Source organism: Podarcis vaucheri (assembly GCF_965113315.1).
Source record: "Podarcis vaucheri genome assembly, chromosome: 8".
Lineage (NCBI taxonomy): Eukaryota > Metazoa > Chordata > Lepidosauria > Squamata > Lacertidae > Podarcis > Podarcis vaucheri.
The window spans coordinates 45,392,916-45,407,224 of record NC_138766.1 but is presented as its reverse complement, the minus strand read 5'-3'; the positions used below and the strand labels follow the sequence as shown (position 1 = coordinate 45,407,224).

Sequence of the window (14,309 nt, the reverse complement as noted above, 5' to 3'; positions counted from 1 at the left end):
TGTGGCATTCCAGACATATGTTTACCTCACAAATGAATCTTAGCTACTGAAGAATACATTTCAGCTGCTGAAGAAATGCTACAGATCACCTGGAAATACAAACTGCTAAATTAAAGGAGATTCGGCCACATTAATAACTACGGTATATCATTAGAAAAGGTTCTACAGGAGCGGCTGCTTCCACCCCAAAGCTTCACGACAAGAGCAATGAAACCAGCTAAGCTGGTCACCATTATACAAATATTGAAGACATGAGAACTACAGTTTGTTGATGGCACAGGTGGTGCCTGAGGTAAAAAGGAGCATTGAAGTTGAACTTTTTAGAAAGCAAATTTACTATATAGTTTGTGATGGGGGGGCTGCTCTTTGAACTACACAAACGTCAAAGGAGATTTGCACATTAAGAAACAAAAGGCAAGGCAGTTTCTAAAAGCAGAATGGAACAACAAAGCACAATTAAAATCCTCTCAGCTTCAGGCTGACCCTGCCATTAGACAAAGTGACACAGATGCTTCAGGTGTCAGGTGCTGGTAGTGGAGAATGGTGACAAGGTGTGTGCCATGCATAGCTTGCCTTCTGTGCCCTTAAGATAGCTTGCTGCCCTCAGATGTCTGTCCTGTCACCAGTATTAAAGTCTGATTCAGCTGCCAGTCCAGCTGGCCTTTGTTTGTGGAATTGGAAGGGGCCACCAAACTAGTCCTTTGCCTCAGACAGAAAATTGCTTCAGGCCAGCTTTGAAAACATCCTACAGAAGTGCTAGATGTGGAATTAAAGGCTGGAATTATGTCAACCCATAATGTATACCTCACCACACGGCATGTTCACTCTGCATATCTTGGCACCTTCTTGTGAATCCTCAGCTGCCAGAAACATCACAGCTTCTGTCTTCTGTTAAGCAATAAGCATCTTTATGTCTTTCTTTTAAAAAGTCATTTATAAAAGCACCTTTTAATGCACGTATTAAACTTTTTAACATGCAAAAACACAAAAGCACCATCTCTTTAATGTACCTCAATGTAACAATAGCAATCCTAGTTTAATGCTAGAGAGACACAAAACTACAACAACCCACCAAGTGACTAGTGCTGATGTGACAATGGCCGCTTGCTGTTCTTGGCAAGTGGCCAAAGTTTATCCTACTAATACTACATATCAGTTGTAATCTTAACGTGAAAACTAGCTTCTAAGTATGTGCTGATATAATGGTCTCTCTCTATAAATTTCTAAATTGTCTCCAGTCCTGTCTCATCACAACTACCAACCCTTCCACTCAAGTCTGTGTTTCACAACACCTTTACACATTAACAGTGTGCCACATCTGGCGATGATGGCTACGCAGTTATGACATTGCTGATCCACAGTGCTGTGTAATTGTGACATATTGGGTTAGCTTAGCATACCAAGGCCATGTCAACAGTTATGGTGTTACATGGGTAACCAGTGTTGTATTATATCCTTATTTACAGGTACAAGGCTGTGCCACATGTGAAACTTTCACCCCACGTGGAGACCACAGCAATCACCGCATTGCATCAAACAGTCAAATGCAAGGTTACTAGCAGAAACCATATCCTCCTGAAAGGAGGTAGGAAAAGAGTAGATGCCTGGAGCAAAGCCTGAATCCAAAAAAACTCTGAAACTAGCTCTGTAAGCACCACAGGGTGGGGACTTTAGGCTTGTCTTCCTGACAAAGGAGCCTCATGTACATGCAGTGTGAACTGATTTCAAAATCATGGGAAGTTTCAAAAGTAGCTTGTTATATGGGCTTATATGTCCTATGTAGGAGAAAGTGTCATTGCGCAAGCATAAATCCTTGTATTTAAAGGATAGTTAGTTACCATAACACTAAATTGAATACAAGCCATGGGAAGGGATCTGTTGTTAAAAGAAAAGGGGAATTTAGGGCAATTTAGTTTCCAGCCCAGGACAATAAACCTTCACTGCTACTGAAGTGACCCAACAGCATTTGGCCAGAACTGCTTAATCTGAAGAATCTGCAGTGGTGAGCAGACCTCTGTACGCGATAGAGAATATTTGGATACTGGGGGGCTGTTTTTTCCTTTAAAGCAGCAAAACCAATTTCATTAAAACTCAAGAGCTTTTTCCTAGGAAAACAGAACATTGGCCAGAGTCCCTCTCTTGAACAGGCACCCAGTGACAGATGAGATGTTACACATCTGGTACAATATGATGCTAGCATGAATACAGTGCCATGGGGGGGGAATGTTTTTAACATCTCTATTAATTACTTAACACACTCTCTTCTTGCTTCCAAAGCTATCGGTTGATCACAATATGTCTCCGTTGGTTTGTCAACGGCAATCTGTTATAAATGGAAGTGTTTCATTTCAGATATGTTATTTGCAAATAAATATATGAAGTCATTGCTCTCAGGCAAAACATGCTGAATAAGAATTGTATATGTATAAAGGCTGAAAGTATCTTCCCAGTAGCTCTGTGAGGAGAATAGGGAAACAGGGGTTGCCAGACATCACTCAGCACCTGTAGCCAAGTACAGTTCCCCAGGATTCTTTAGGGAAAGCCATGGCCCATGACTGTTTCAAATGTTAATATACTGCTTTAAAAGCATGGTTCAGGGGGGCCTTATTTAATATTGTTGTTAGTTCTATATCTATCAATTTACTTTGAGATCTCTGGGCATAAGGTGATTCATAAAGTAATCAGCAGCAGCCAAATGTTTTAAAAATTAGGGTTATGTGTACACAGGCTGCCAAATGTGCCAGCACCCATAGATGACAAGGTTGTCTAAATTCATTCTCTGGAATGTATGCCTCGTTTTAAATTTTAATCAATATATGTAAAATTATTCTGTGTAATGCATGTTTGTCTTTTATTCATGCAAAGTATTGTATCCTCTTTGATACCAAATTGCTAAGCTTTAATTTCTTAATTAATTTAGTTAAAGCAAGGTAATCAAGAAGTTCAAAACCTTCAGTCAACCGGCAGCAACCTGAAGTCACGTATAGTAGCAACTTAACAAAGGAATATAGTTAGCTTGCTTTCTTCAAAGTGAAAAAAGTGAAAAAAGTAGGTACTAGCTGCTTTGTAGGTCACAGAAATCGTGTGGCGGTGGTAGTGGGTTGCCCTCTGATTAAATTACAGTTATGGTTGTTTACATTTTAGCCATTCCTAGGGGCTTTAGTCAAGGACCATTAAACAGAGCTTCAATTGCATTAAAATTTATATGAATGCATAATAACACAGCCTGTGACCCTGAGAGTATACCCAGCCAATTCTTCTGAGAGAAGAGTAGCTAAAATCATCCCTATGTATGACATTTAAATTAGACATATATCAAAGCTGGACTTGGGAGCTTTTATGTAAGCTGATGTAAATAATATTGTACATAAGATGTAAAAATCATGTAAAATCTATTTCTGATATATCATCATCAGTACAATTGCTTCTTCGAATATCTATTGTTATATTTCATACTGATGTTATGTTTGTATAAGATTGGTAGAAACTGAGATATTGAGCAGGATAAGACATGTCTTGAGTATCACTGTTACTGTCAGGTTCTATGTCTGGAAGTCATAACAAACTCCAAATATAACCAAGTAGCAGACATGTCATGAACTAACCAGGAAGATTTCTATTAAAAAACTGTAATGTTTCCATATATCCGATTTAATTCTCTAATTACAATTTTCTTATAGGCTGATTTATACATTTGACTCTTCTCTTTTTTTACTTAAGTCAAGGCAGAAGTAGATCAGGATAAAACAACTGGAGTTATAGGTGAATTGCTTTAGATGTTGTTACTTCTGGACAGTGTAGGTGGTAGCCAACTAAACAGTTCTGCAAACACTTTTGTCCGTGCAAGAAAACTTCCTTTCCTCAGCACAAAGGGTTTTGCCAACCTTATGCTCAGTGCTTTGGGAAGTGCCAAACACAGGGCTGGCAAAGCACTTCTTTCTCACCTGCCCATCAGCTGACTGCAAGATCAGTAAACCTCCAAAATGGCAAACCAACCCATATTTTCTCTAAAGCATCCACAGAAGAATCCTGCAGTAAAAAACAATTTTAATGTTCAATGCACACAGAAACCAGAAACGGACCTAATTCCCACTATGCTCGCAGTAGTCACAATTTTTCATAATTAGGGATGCCACATTACTAGTTGTGTTTTTTATCTTGTGTTTTAATGTTGTGAACTGCCCTGAGATCTACGGAATAAAGGGTGGTATAGAAATTTAATAAATAATATATATATACAGTATGTACCACTGAAGGAAAAAATGATGTAGTTACTCCCCCTGTTCTTTCCCTGGTTCCAACTTTGACCTCATTGCAAGAGTCTTTTGGGCAATATAAGATCCCTGTTTGTGCCAATTCCTTCCCTGCTTGCTTATAAAGATAGAATTACAACATCCTTTCAGTTTTAATGACTGACCTGGAAGTAACATTCCCTCACTATTTCTCCTGTGTCCAGCATCCACTGTCATCAGTCTGGGATCATATCCAGAAGACTTTTATGGTGTATTGGTTGGTTCCCTACTGAAAAAATGATATTTTCTAACTGCTGCAAGCTTCTTCCTTTTTTTCATCTCACTGGGAAGATGGTAAAATTGTGAAATGCTTCCTTTGAGAGCCATGGTTTGGCGGGAGCCATGGTAACCATTAATAGCTACAGACTGTGGACCAGTATACTAAGAGTGCAGGACAGAAAGTAATGCATGCTCTTTTAGGTATCTACTGGACATTCAAGTTCCTTTAAAATGTAATAGTCTCATAAGATCTTTTCCTCAGTGGTGAACAGAAAGCAAAAATGGAACTGAGCTGGGATGGGGGGGGGGGGCTTAGGAAGCCTTCTGAATGGTATTGTAACAGCTGAGACTGTCACTAAGCAACCTCCCCCCTGCCTTAGATGTTCCACAAACAAATAAATGCAAAGTGTTGTTTTGGGGATTTGATTAAGCGGTTCCTGCAAAGCACTGCAGAGACCCATTTTATTGCATACAAAATAACACCAACCTTTGTTTTGCAGAATGGTTTAGCACTTACAGGCTTTATAGAATAACACATGCACATAATCATGCACCAGCAGAACAATGCAGATGCTACCAAGTCTAACAATCATAATGAATTCATTAGCATCCCCTTCACAAGCCTTTTCCCTCTGGTCGAAACCCTTGCTCAGCCCAATGGCTCGTCTTGAATGAGTCATTCTTTCTCAGCCTAACTCTGGTTACACTCTTTGTTTGTTAGATATGATGTACCACATCCTAAAGCTTTGGAAGAGGGCAGGAGCAGGAGAAAGCTACTAATTACCCCTGGTGCATTAAAAAAGCACAATCCTTGCTGAAAACAAACCCTATCTTACTTATCTGAGAAAGTGAGAGAGAGAGGTGCATCTTAGCCCAACCTACCCCCACAGGGTTGTTGTGAGGGTGAAAGAACTATGGGTGAAAGAACCATGCATTCACCCAGAGCACCTTGGAGGAAAAGGTGTAGTAAGTGCATACTAGAGATGTTCAGGACATTTTGGTGCCTGAAGCAGAAAGTACAAATAGAATTGATGGTGGCAAAACTATAGTAATAAAAAATATGACTGACTTTAGTTCCTGAAGGTAGATTTCAGAAGATGGTTGTGAAGGGGCAGCTCCTCTTCACAATGAGATCCTCACATGAATCCACCTTGTTCCCCATGTTGTTTAACACTGACCCGTGGAGAGGTCAGTTGGAGAATCGGGGTTTTGTGTTACCAATATGCAGATGATACTCAACTCTCTTTCTCGCTTTCATTTCACTACAGGGAAGCTGTTGAGGTCCTGAGTATCCATCAATGATTGGGTGTTGGCTAACATGCTGAAGTTCGTAGACAAACAGGTGGTGGCTGGAGCAAGGCATGCTTTTGGAAAGCTAAGGCTGGTGAACCAGCTGCACCATTTCCTAAAGAAGAAAGACCTTGCTAACATGCAATGGAGTCCTGAAACCTGCTTCGTATGGGGCTGACTCTGAAAAGTATCTTGGAATTTCTGTTAGTTCAGAATGCAACAGGTAGGCTTAGAGCAAAAGCCTGACCTTGGCTGCACACTACTGAATCACCTTTGCTGGTTCCTGATATATTTCCAGGCCCAATTCAAAGTATTGGCACTATATTATAAAGCCCTAAATGGTTTGGGACCAGGGTACCTGAAGGATCATCTACTTCTGTATGAACTGGCTGGTGCACTGTAGTCATTAGAGAGAGCTTGTTTTCTGTCCTGTTCCCAGCAGGTGGCAGTGGTAGGTGAGCACTCAAGAGGGGGCCTTCTTAGTGGTGGCACGGGCAACTGGGTGTTGAAACATCTTGTCCCAGGAAATCTGACCCTCTTCTTCTTTGTTAGGAAGGTAAAAAACTGTTTCAACAGTTTTAATTACATAATTGTGTTGCTGTCTGTACTGCTTATTCAGAGCCCACCCTATTTATCTGACTGCACTTTATTTTAACCATTTCTAATTCTGAATTAAATTGTTGTATCCCTCCCTAGCAGGGGCGGACCTTGGTAATATGCCACCCTGTGTGAGGCCAACATTTAACACCCTCCCCCCAGCCCTTGTGGTGCCAGCTTAAGCTGGGCAAACCAGGTGCTGGGCTTGGAGAGTGAGGCTCTGGCAGAGTCCTAGAGCTCTCATGCCTCCTTCCTGAAGCTGGGCAAGCACTTACTGGGCTTGGAGAAGGCACCCTCCTCAGCTGCATGCCCAGTGCCCCTGCACTGTTTGTGCTGCCCTAAATCCATTTTTGCACCCTAAGACTTGCTTGGTGAAGGGTAGGCAAATGCCTCTGGCCCCAGTGTGGGTGGCATACATTTCATCACAAGTAAACCATATAATACAAATATTAAATGGGAGGGATATTCTGATCTCATCTTCCACCACCAAAGTCTTGTGCAAAATGGTCTGACCTGGAATCAAAATGTATATAATGAGGAAGCCAGGTGCGATGAGGGTGGGAGAGGGTTTCATCATCTGTGAATGCCCTCTCATGCACCGCCACCCCACAAACTTTGCAGGAAACTGGACCTGCCAATAGGCCTGCCCTGGATATGCCAGCCTGGCAGGTCTATATGGGAGGAAGTTCGGGGCCCAAGTTGTTTAGGGCACTTTATGTCAATCTGGGCACCTTCAGTTGGACTCAGAAGCAAACAGGTATCCCTGTGTAGGTCTTTAAGAACTAATGTAATATGTGGCCCAGACAGTAGTGTCCACCAGCATTTTGCACCATTGCAGCTTCTGAACCATCTTCAGCACATAACAATCTTCCCACATACAGTACATAACAATAGTTCAATCCTGACACAACAGGCTCCTACAGGTTCAAATAAGCGGGTCCAAAAAAGAAAAAAAATACACAGGAAAGGGGAATGAAACAAATGAGTCTTTAAAGTCTCCTCCAAAGCCTGATATGTAGCCACTGACCACAGCTATACTGGAATAGAGTCCCAGTGCTATTGTGATTCACTTTATTGTGATTATTAGCTGTCCTAGAGATCTCATTCCTGGGATAGACAGGGGAATAGATATTTTGAATGTTTGCAATCTGTACCCCAAAATCTGCTGCTGGAGACATTCTACCACACCCTGCCTATAGTAGGGTCCTGCCAATTTACCTAGGCTATAATATCCTGCTAGTGTGCTACAAAATCAAACAGAAACACATTTGTACTACTTATTCTAACAGGCAAAGCATCTTACATTTATCTATTTATCTATTTATCTATTTATCTATCTATCTATCTATCTATCTATCTATCTATCTATCTATCTATTTTCTTTCTTTCTTTCTTTCTTTCTTTCTTTCTTTCTTTCTTTCTTTCTTTTCAAATAACCACACCACACACTTACTTCACTACAGTGGTACCTCGGGTTACAGACACTTCAGGTTACAGACTCCGCTAACCCAAAAATAGTACCTCAGGTTAAGAACTTTACTTCAGGATGAGAACAGAAATTGTGCGGTGGCACGACAGCAGCAGCAGGAGGCCCCATTAGCTAAAGTGGTACCTCGGGTTAAGAATGGACATCCAGAACAAATTAAGTTCTTAACCCGAGGTACCACTGTATTTGCAAACTGCCAAGCCACAACACTCCTTCCAAAGGTAGGAACAAGGCTGGTGAAATTATTTGTGTACCAATATAAGACCCAGTGCAAACATATCTTATGACATTTGAGTGACACTAGCATTTTGGCTATTGACCTCAGTAAGGTGTTATCCAATGATAAGCCCACTCTGTATTGTGTGAGATTATCAGATTCTCCCACATTTCAACGATGGTGATGGGGATCATCTTTCATGAGACCACCTTGATTTTGTAATAATAGAGGTTTTTTTATCTCCCAGCTTAATCAGGTGCTATTAAGACTCTCATCTTCTGTTTTTCCTATTTCTACACATTGCATAAATTACTGCGGCAGTTCTAGAAATATTGATCATGATTAAGTGCCATTGAATAGTTGTTGTTGCTGTTGGCATCCGCCTGCCTCAAGGGACAATAGAGTGTGCCTCTGGGGGTGAAGGATTAGAGATGAGAATCATTGTCACTTAAGAACTGTGACCACCATGGCACTTGTCTAAAGGCCCACAACTGAACTATATTGCTTGAAGTGTATTGTTCTTCATTTTTACCTTATTTCCTATGCTTTCACTCTTTATTTACTTGCAAGAAGCTTTTCTACCATAATAAACAACATTCAGCATGATTCTGCCCTCCTCCCCGAACTTTTTGAATTTTTCATTGGCTGGCCTAGTTTTAATTAAAAGATCTCTTGCTTGAACTACCCTTCTGAATTCCTGATAAGAGTGGTAGAAGAATACTCTCAATGACTAACAGAATATTTTCAATGCTCACTTAATGTAACCTTTTTTTAAAAAAAATTAAAATGGTGGGTGGTATTCAATTAAGTTTCACTGATAATAGGTCTATTGAAATTAACCATAGATATGCTCATTCATTTCAATGGGTTTACAGTGGGTAAAATGTAGTTGAATACCACCCCATGGTTTGTATCCAATGCGAGTCCTATTCAGAGTAGACCCATTGAAATTAACCAACATATCTAACATTGGCCCATTAATATAAATGGGTCTACTTTGAGTAAAGCTTAGTTGTAATCCTTTGTTTCTTTCATTTTCATATAGTTATCCTGAACACTCTGGTGCATCATGGAACTCTGTATGTTGAGAAGGTCCCATGGAAATGAATGGGGAAGTTGTCTACTTACCTAGCTCAGATCACAGTGATAGGATTCCAAAATGGTCTTTTCCCCCTTCCTTTTGGGGTTAGGCATATTTTTGGAGCAGGGTGGATTTTTAAAAAAATGATTTGATTATCTTGTATTGTGTTCTGCTTTTAACCATTCTATTTCTCATAATTTAATGGTTCTAAAAATGATGATGAATAGGCCCAAACCTATTTGACTTGCAGTTCTAGACCAGTGTTTCCCAAACGTTTTTGGGCAACGGCACACCTGTGTACTGAAAAAAAATCTCGCGGCACACCACCATTAAAGCCCCGCCCCGTGACGTCAGCGCGCAGCGTCACGCCGGGAGGGACGCACAAAAGTGAAAGTTTTTTCCCTCCCCCTTGCCGGGGAACCTCCAAGCTTTGGGCAGGCAGGCAGGCAGAGCTGGGAAGGGGGTTTCCAGGGGACACGGCAGCTCCTCGAAAGGCTTCTCTCAGCTGCGCTCAATCCTCCTCGGAGAGGATTTCCCCTCCGGTCCCATGCCTTCGTTTGGGGCATCGCTCCGGCTGCTCCCTCTCCCGCCGCGCAGGAGCGATGCCTCTCTCTGGCTCTCCCTCCGCGCAGGTTGAGGGAGGGAGGGAGGGGCGCGTGTGACCCGTCTCTGCTGGGAGACCAAACCCAGCGAGGCAGAGTCGCGCGGAGGCGCCCAGGCAGCGCTGCCGGCTGCGAGGAGGAGCGCCAGGCAGCAGCAGGAGGCGCGGCCTCTCCTCGCCGCCGCCGCCCCGCCTCTCGCCGCCCGACTCGCCCGCCTCCCTCCAGGCATCTCGCGGCACACGAGGCAACGTCTCACGGCACACTCGTGTGCCGCGGAACACCGGTTGGGAAACACTGTTCTAGACATTCCAGCTCACCGAAACAGCTTTATCAAGTTTAAGTGCAAAGGATATCAGTTTGGGGATTGCAGTCAACACCAGTCTACTGGAGATTTTCTTAGTGCTCATCCTCTGGACAAGAGTTGCTTATCTTTCGGGCAATAAAACTGACGAGAACCTGCTGTTCTGATGCCAGCCTGTGCTACAGGCAAGCAGAGGTAGCAGAGCAGATTTACTGCTATTGCTGCTGCGGCTGCAGCCCCAGTACCAAAGGGCTTGTTTTTGCCAAGGAATAAACATTAGGAAAGTGTATAGGTTGCAACAATACACCCCAATGGCTACAGAATTAAGTTTCCATCATCTCTTGCCCCCCTCCTCCGCGCAATCCAGGTTTATCATAGGCTGAAACTGGCCGAGGAGCCTCAATAAATACGCATGCAGAAAGAGAGAGCTCTAGGAAAAAGTGGCTCGCGCTGAGAGCAGCTTGGCTGGGTGACAGAAGGGGAGGATCATGCGCACAGAGGGGCAGCGTCAGTACGGGAGACAGCAGCGTTTGCAGTTTTCTCTATTTCAGGAGCTAAGGCGAGGAGCAAAGAGCTGGCTCGGGGAGACCGGGAGGTGCAGTGGCGACGAAAGCGAGGGACGGCGAGGAGAGGGTGGCTCGGGAATGATGAATGAATGACGGTCTCGGTTTGCGAAGCTGGCGAAGCGGAGAAGGAATCCGGAAAACACTTGTCTGCGTCGGACATAATGAAAAAGGAGTCGATGTTGCAGGCTGCAACGTTACCGTGAGCTGCATCGAGCGGATTGGAAAGAGCTGGGGGGGGGGGGAGGAAGATTGCCACCGATTGTGCTTTGTGTGTGTTTGTGTTTTCTGACCGAGGGGTGGAGGAGAGCAGCCCGTCTCGCTGAATCAGACCGAGGAAAAAGTGTGAGCTTTGTGGTGGGCGAGGTGGAAGCAGGAGTGATGAGAGAGCAAAGGCGAAAACTAGAGGAAGGCGCTGTTGCTGCGGGGCTCTGCCGGGAGGACTGTCGCCTCCGCCACTCACACTCCTGCGCTCGGCAAGGGCTCGAGGAGCCGCAAGTGTCCGCCCCTCCCCGGCGTCTTCTCGGGCAGCCGGGACCATGGAGACTTTGAACGGCACCAGCCTCGGCGAGGCTCTGAAGCCGCCGCCGTCGCCGCAGAGCCCGCACCACTCCTTCGCCGAGAAGAAGAGGCTCCACCGAGCGCCTTCCCCGGCCAGACCTTTCCTCAAGGACCTCCACGCCCGGGCAGCTTCCGCCAAGCCCCCGCCGGTGCCCCCCAAATCCCCCAGCCTCTCCGGCAAGCCGCAGTCCCCGCAGGTGGGAGCCCGCCCGCACTCGCCGGGGCTGCTGGCCACGCAGAGCCGCCTCTCCCGGAGGAGCTGCGCCCAGGGCGCCAAGGCGGCGGCGGCTTGCCTCGCTGCCGGCGCGCCTGGCAAGGCGGGCAGCGCCAAATCCGCCCTCTCCAGCAAGAAGGCAGCCCGGGCCCAGGACCAGGCGGGCGCCAAGGCCGGCGGGAGGCAGCCCGGGGGCGACCCCAGCAAAGGCAGGAAGGGCAAGCGATGCGCCTCCTTGGCCCCGCCGGGCTCCCTGGTCCCGGCCGCTGGGCTGGGCAGCGGACCCGGCGCCAGGATCAGCCACACGGACAGCAGCTCCGACCTGTCCGACTGCCCGTCCGAGCCGCTCTCCGACGAGCAGAGGCTGGCTCAGGCCGCCAGCAGCGACGCGGAGTCCGGCACCGGCTCCAGCGACCGGGAACGCGAGCAGCCGCAGCCAGCGCCCTCTGCTCTGCCCCCGGGGCCAGGCGTCGCCCCTCAGCCTGCCTCGCCTTCTTCGGACGCCGCCAGCAAAGGGCCGTCAGCAGCGCCACCTGCCTCCCCGGCTCCCTCGGGAGCCGCCAACGTGGAGCAGCCGCCGGGCGACGAGGCGAACTGGGGGAGAGCCCCGGAGAAAGCGGCGCCCGCCAAAAGCGCGCCGCCTGCGGGGAGCCTGAGGCTGGGCGGCAAAGCCCCGCTAGTGGTGCTTCCCTCCTGCGAGAGGCAGCTGGTGGTCGACGAGGAGGAGCTGCTGAGGGAGATCGAAGAGCTGCGCTCCGAGAACGATTACCTCAAGGTAAAGGGCGGGAAGAGGGGGGAGGAGGGAGGGGCAGCCGGCGGGTCAGGGAGGCGGGGAGGCGCCGAGGAAAGGCAGCGCTTGGCTGACCTGGGGGCAACTTCGCAAAAGTAGCAGACACTCCAGACACCGACTGGGGTGGGGGGTGGGGTCGTCCATCTGGAACAAGGGCAGTTTCTTGGCAATGAGGGAGGGGACTGGACGGCTGGGAAGTTCCCTTCCCAGTTTGAGCTACTATAGGCTGTAATAATAGTGGTGTGCTGGTCTAGAGGTAGTAGTTTCTAGCGAGGAGGAGAGATATGGATGCCCTCTTTCACCCCATCTTCTCCAGAGCAAACGGGGTTCAACTTGGTGGTTCCTGAAGTTCCTATAAAAGACATACAAACGCCATGTCTCATGGCTGCAGAAATATGCGCTCGTTTTGTGTCCTGCAGTTGAAGCACAGTAATGTCAAACTTCTTTACGTTCGGAGGGGTGGCGGTGTATAAGTCCCCTGCAGCAAAAACAACCCAAAGAGTCTTGTGACCCCTTAAAGTTAGCCTTTGAAGCGAGACTCTATGTTGGTTCTTCTTTCCATTTAGGCATGTGGCCTCTTCAGAATGGTGCTGCTGTGCTGGGTTCCAGATTAGAACCTTGCAGCTCCCTCGAAGGGGGCTGGACATTCCTTCTTCTATCAGGGCACTTTAATTCCACAAGAGAGACACCAGTTCTGCAGAGACGTTTCCAAAAATGTTTGTGTGGCTGGAAGGGAGTGTGGCTCTTGGAGAAGGAGGATGCCAGTGTTTTCACCTCCAGGATGTGTATGAGAGAAGCAGTTATTTATGCTTGGATGTTGTGCGAGATGTTTGTGAATTAGATACTACAGTGGTACCTCGGGTTAAGTACTTAATTCGTTCCGGAGGTCCGTTCCCAACCTGAAACTGTTCTTAACCTGAAGCACCACTTTAGCTAATGGGGCCTCCTGCTGCTGCCGTGCCGCCGGAGAACGATTTCTGTTCTTGTCCTGAAGCAAAGTTCTTAACCTGAAGCACTATTTCTGGGTTAGCAGAGTCTGTAACCTGAAGTATATGTAACCTGAAGCGTATGTAACCCGAGGTACCACAGTACTGACATCAATTTCCTTTCCAAATTCCTTTCAGCTCCTCTTTATAGTAGTTGGATGCTGCCCACTTTAAAGTAGTGTAGGACTTTGGATTTAAATCTTTGGGAAAGTATGGTACTCATGAAGCAGGTTTGTGTGTAGTATGTGATATTCCGTAGGGAAAAAATCATTTTAGTAGGAAAGTTTCTGAGAAGAATCTTATGAAGTTTGTTCCTATGCATGTTTATCTGGAAGGAAATCCAAATAGGTTCAGTGGCACTTACTTCCAAGGAAGTTTGTCTATGACTGTAGCCTCATTCAGCCTGCTGAAGCACAATCACAATCCATAAGGAAGAATAGATGTTTTATTCTTGGAATCTGTGAACAATTGTTTCTCACTTTTATATTTTACTTTGTTTACAAGCCACTATATGTTGCATTCTGTTAGATTTCAGTTATGTAAATAAATTGCAAATCATACAATTGTTTTTCAACTTACATTTGGCATGGTGGTTTTCCAAAAACTGTAATGCAACTTGGAAAGTTGACGTAAGTGGAACTTGCTTCCAATTTAAAATGAGGACTGAGTTGCCTTTGAGCTTCATAGTTTTTGTTTTTATTGTTAAAATATTCTTAAAGACATAAGACAGCATAGTAGAAGCATGTAGATATTTGATCTTCCACTAGTAGTTTGATGATCTAACGCAGTAACATATGTAATTTTTTCTCTGTGGAAGTCTGACTGGCAAGCTGGTTGGTTAAAATGCTAGTGTTCTAAAAGCTGGTTATGGCTTAGAGCAGGGGTAGGCAAAGAAAGGCCTGGGGCCAGATCCAGCCCAATCGCTTTTTAAATGCAGTTTTTACATGAGTAGAATGTGTCCTTTTATTTAAAATGCATTTCTGGGTTATTTGTGGGGCGTAGGAATTCGTTCATATTTTTTTTCCAAAATATAGTCCAGCCCCCCACAAGGTCTGAAAAAGTTTGCTGACCCCTGGCTTACAGTATTCTAATCTCTCTAATAACTGATAT

At 45.5% G+C, this 14,309-nt stretch overlaps 1 protein-coding gene and 1 long non-coding RNA gene across 10 annotated transcripts in view; one reads left to right on the top strand and one right to left on the bottom strand.

Annotated features, from left to right (window-relative positions):
- The window catches only part of LOC309539329, a 205,127-nt gene that overhangs the window by 30,203 nt on the left and 160,615 nt on the right, over nt 1-14,309 (bottom strand). The gene's annotated exons all lie outside the window — the stretch shown is intronic.
- Nucleotides 11,502-14,309, top strand: part of MTCL1 (microtubule crosslinking factor 1) — a 96,848-nt gene continuing 94,040 nt past the window's right edge. For 5 of the 9 annotated variants that reach the window (XM_082235313.1, XM_082235312.1, XM_082235317.1 and 2 more), the window contains exon 1: nt 11,503-12,198. The gene's annotated coding sequence lies outside the window, so the exon portion shown is untranslated. Of the gene's footprint in view, nt 12,199-14,309 lie in introns of all 9 variants that reach the window. The other 4 variants (XM_082235310.1, XM_082235309.1, XM_082235316.1 and 1 more) reach the window with 2 other exon arrangements.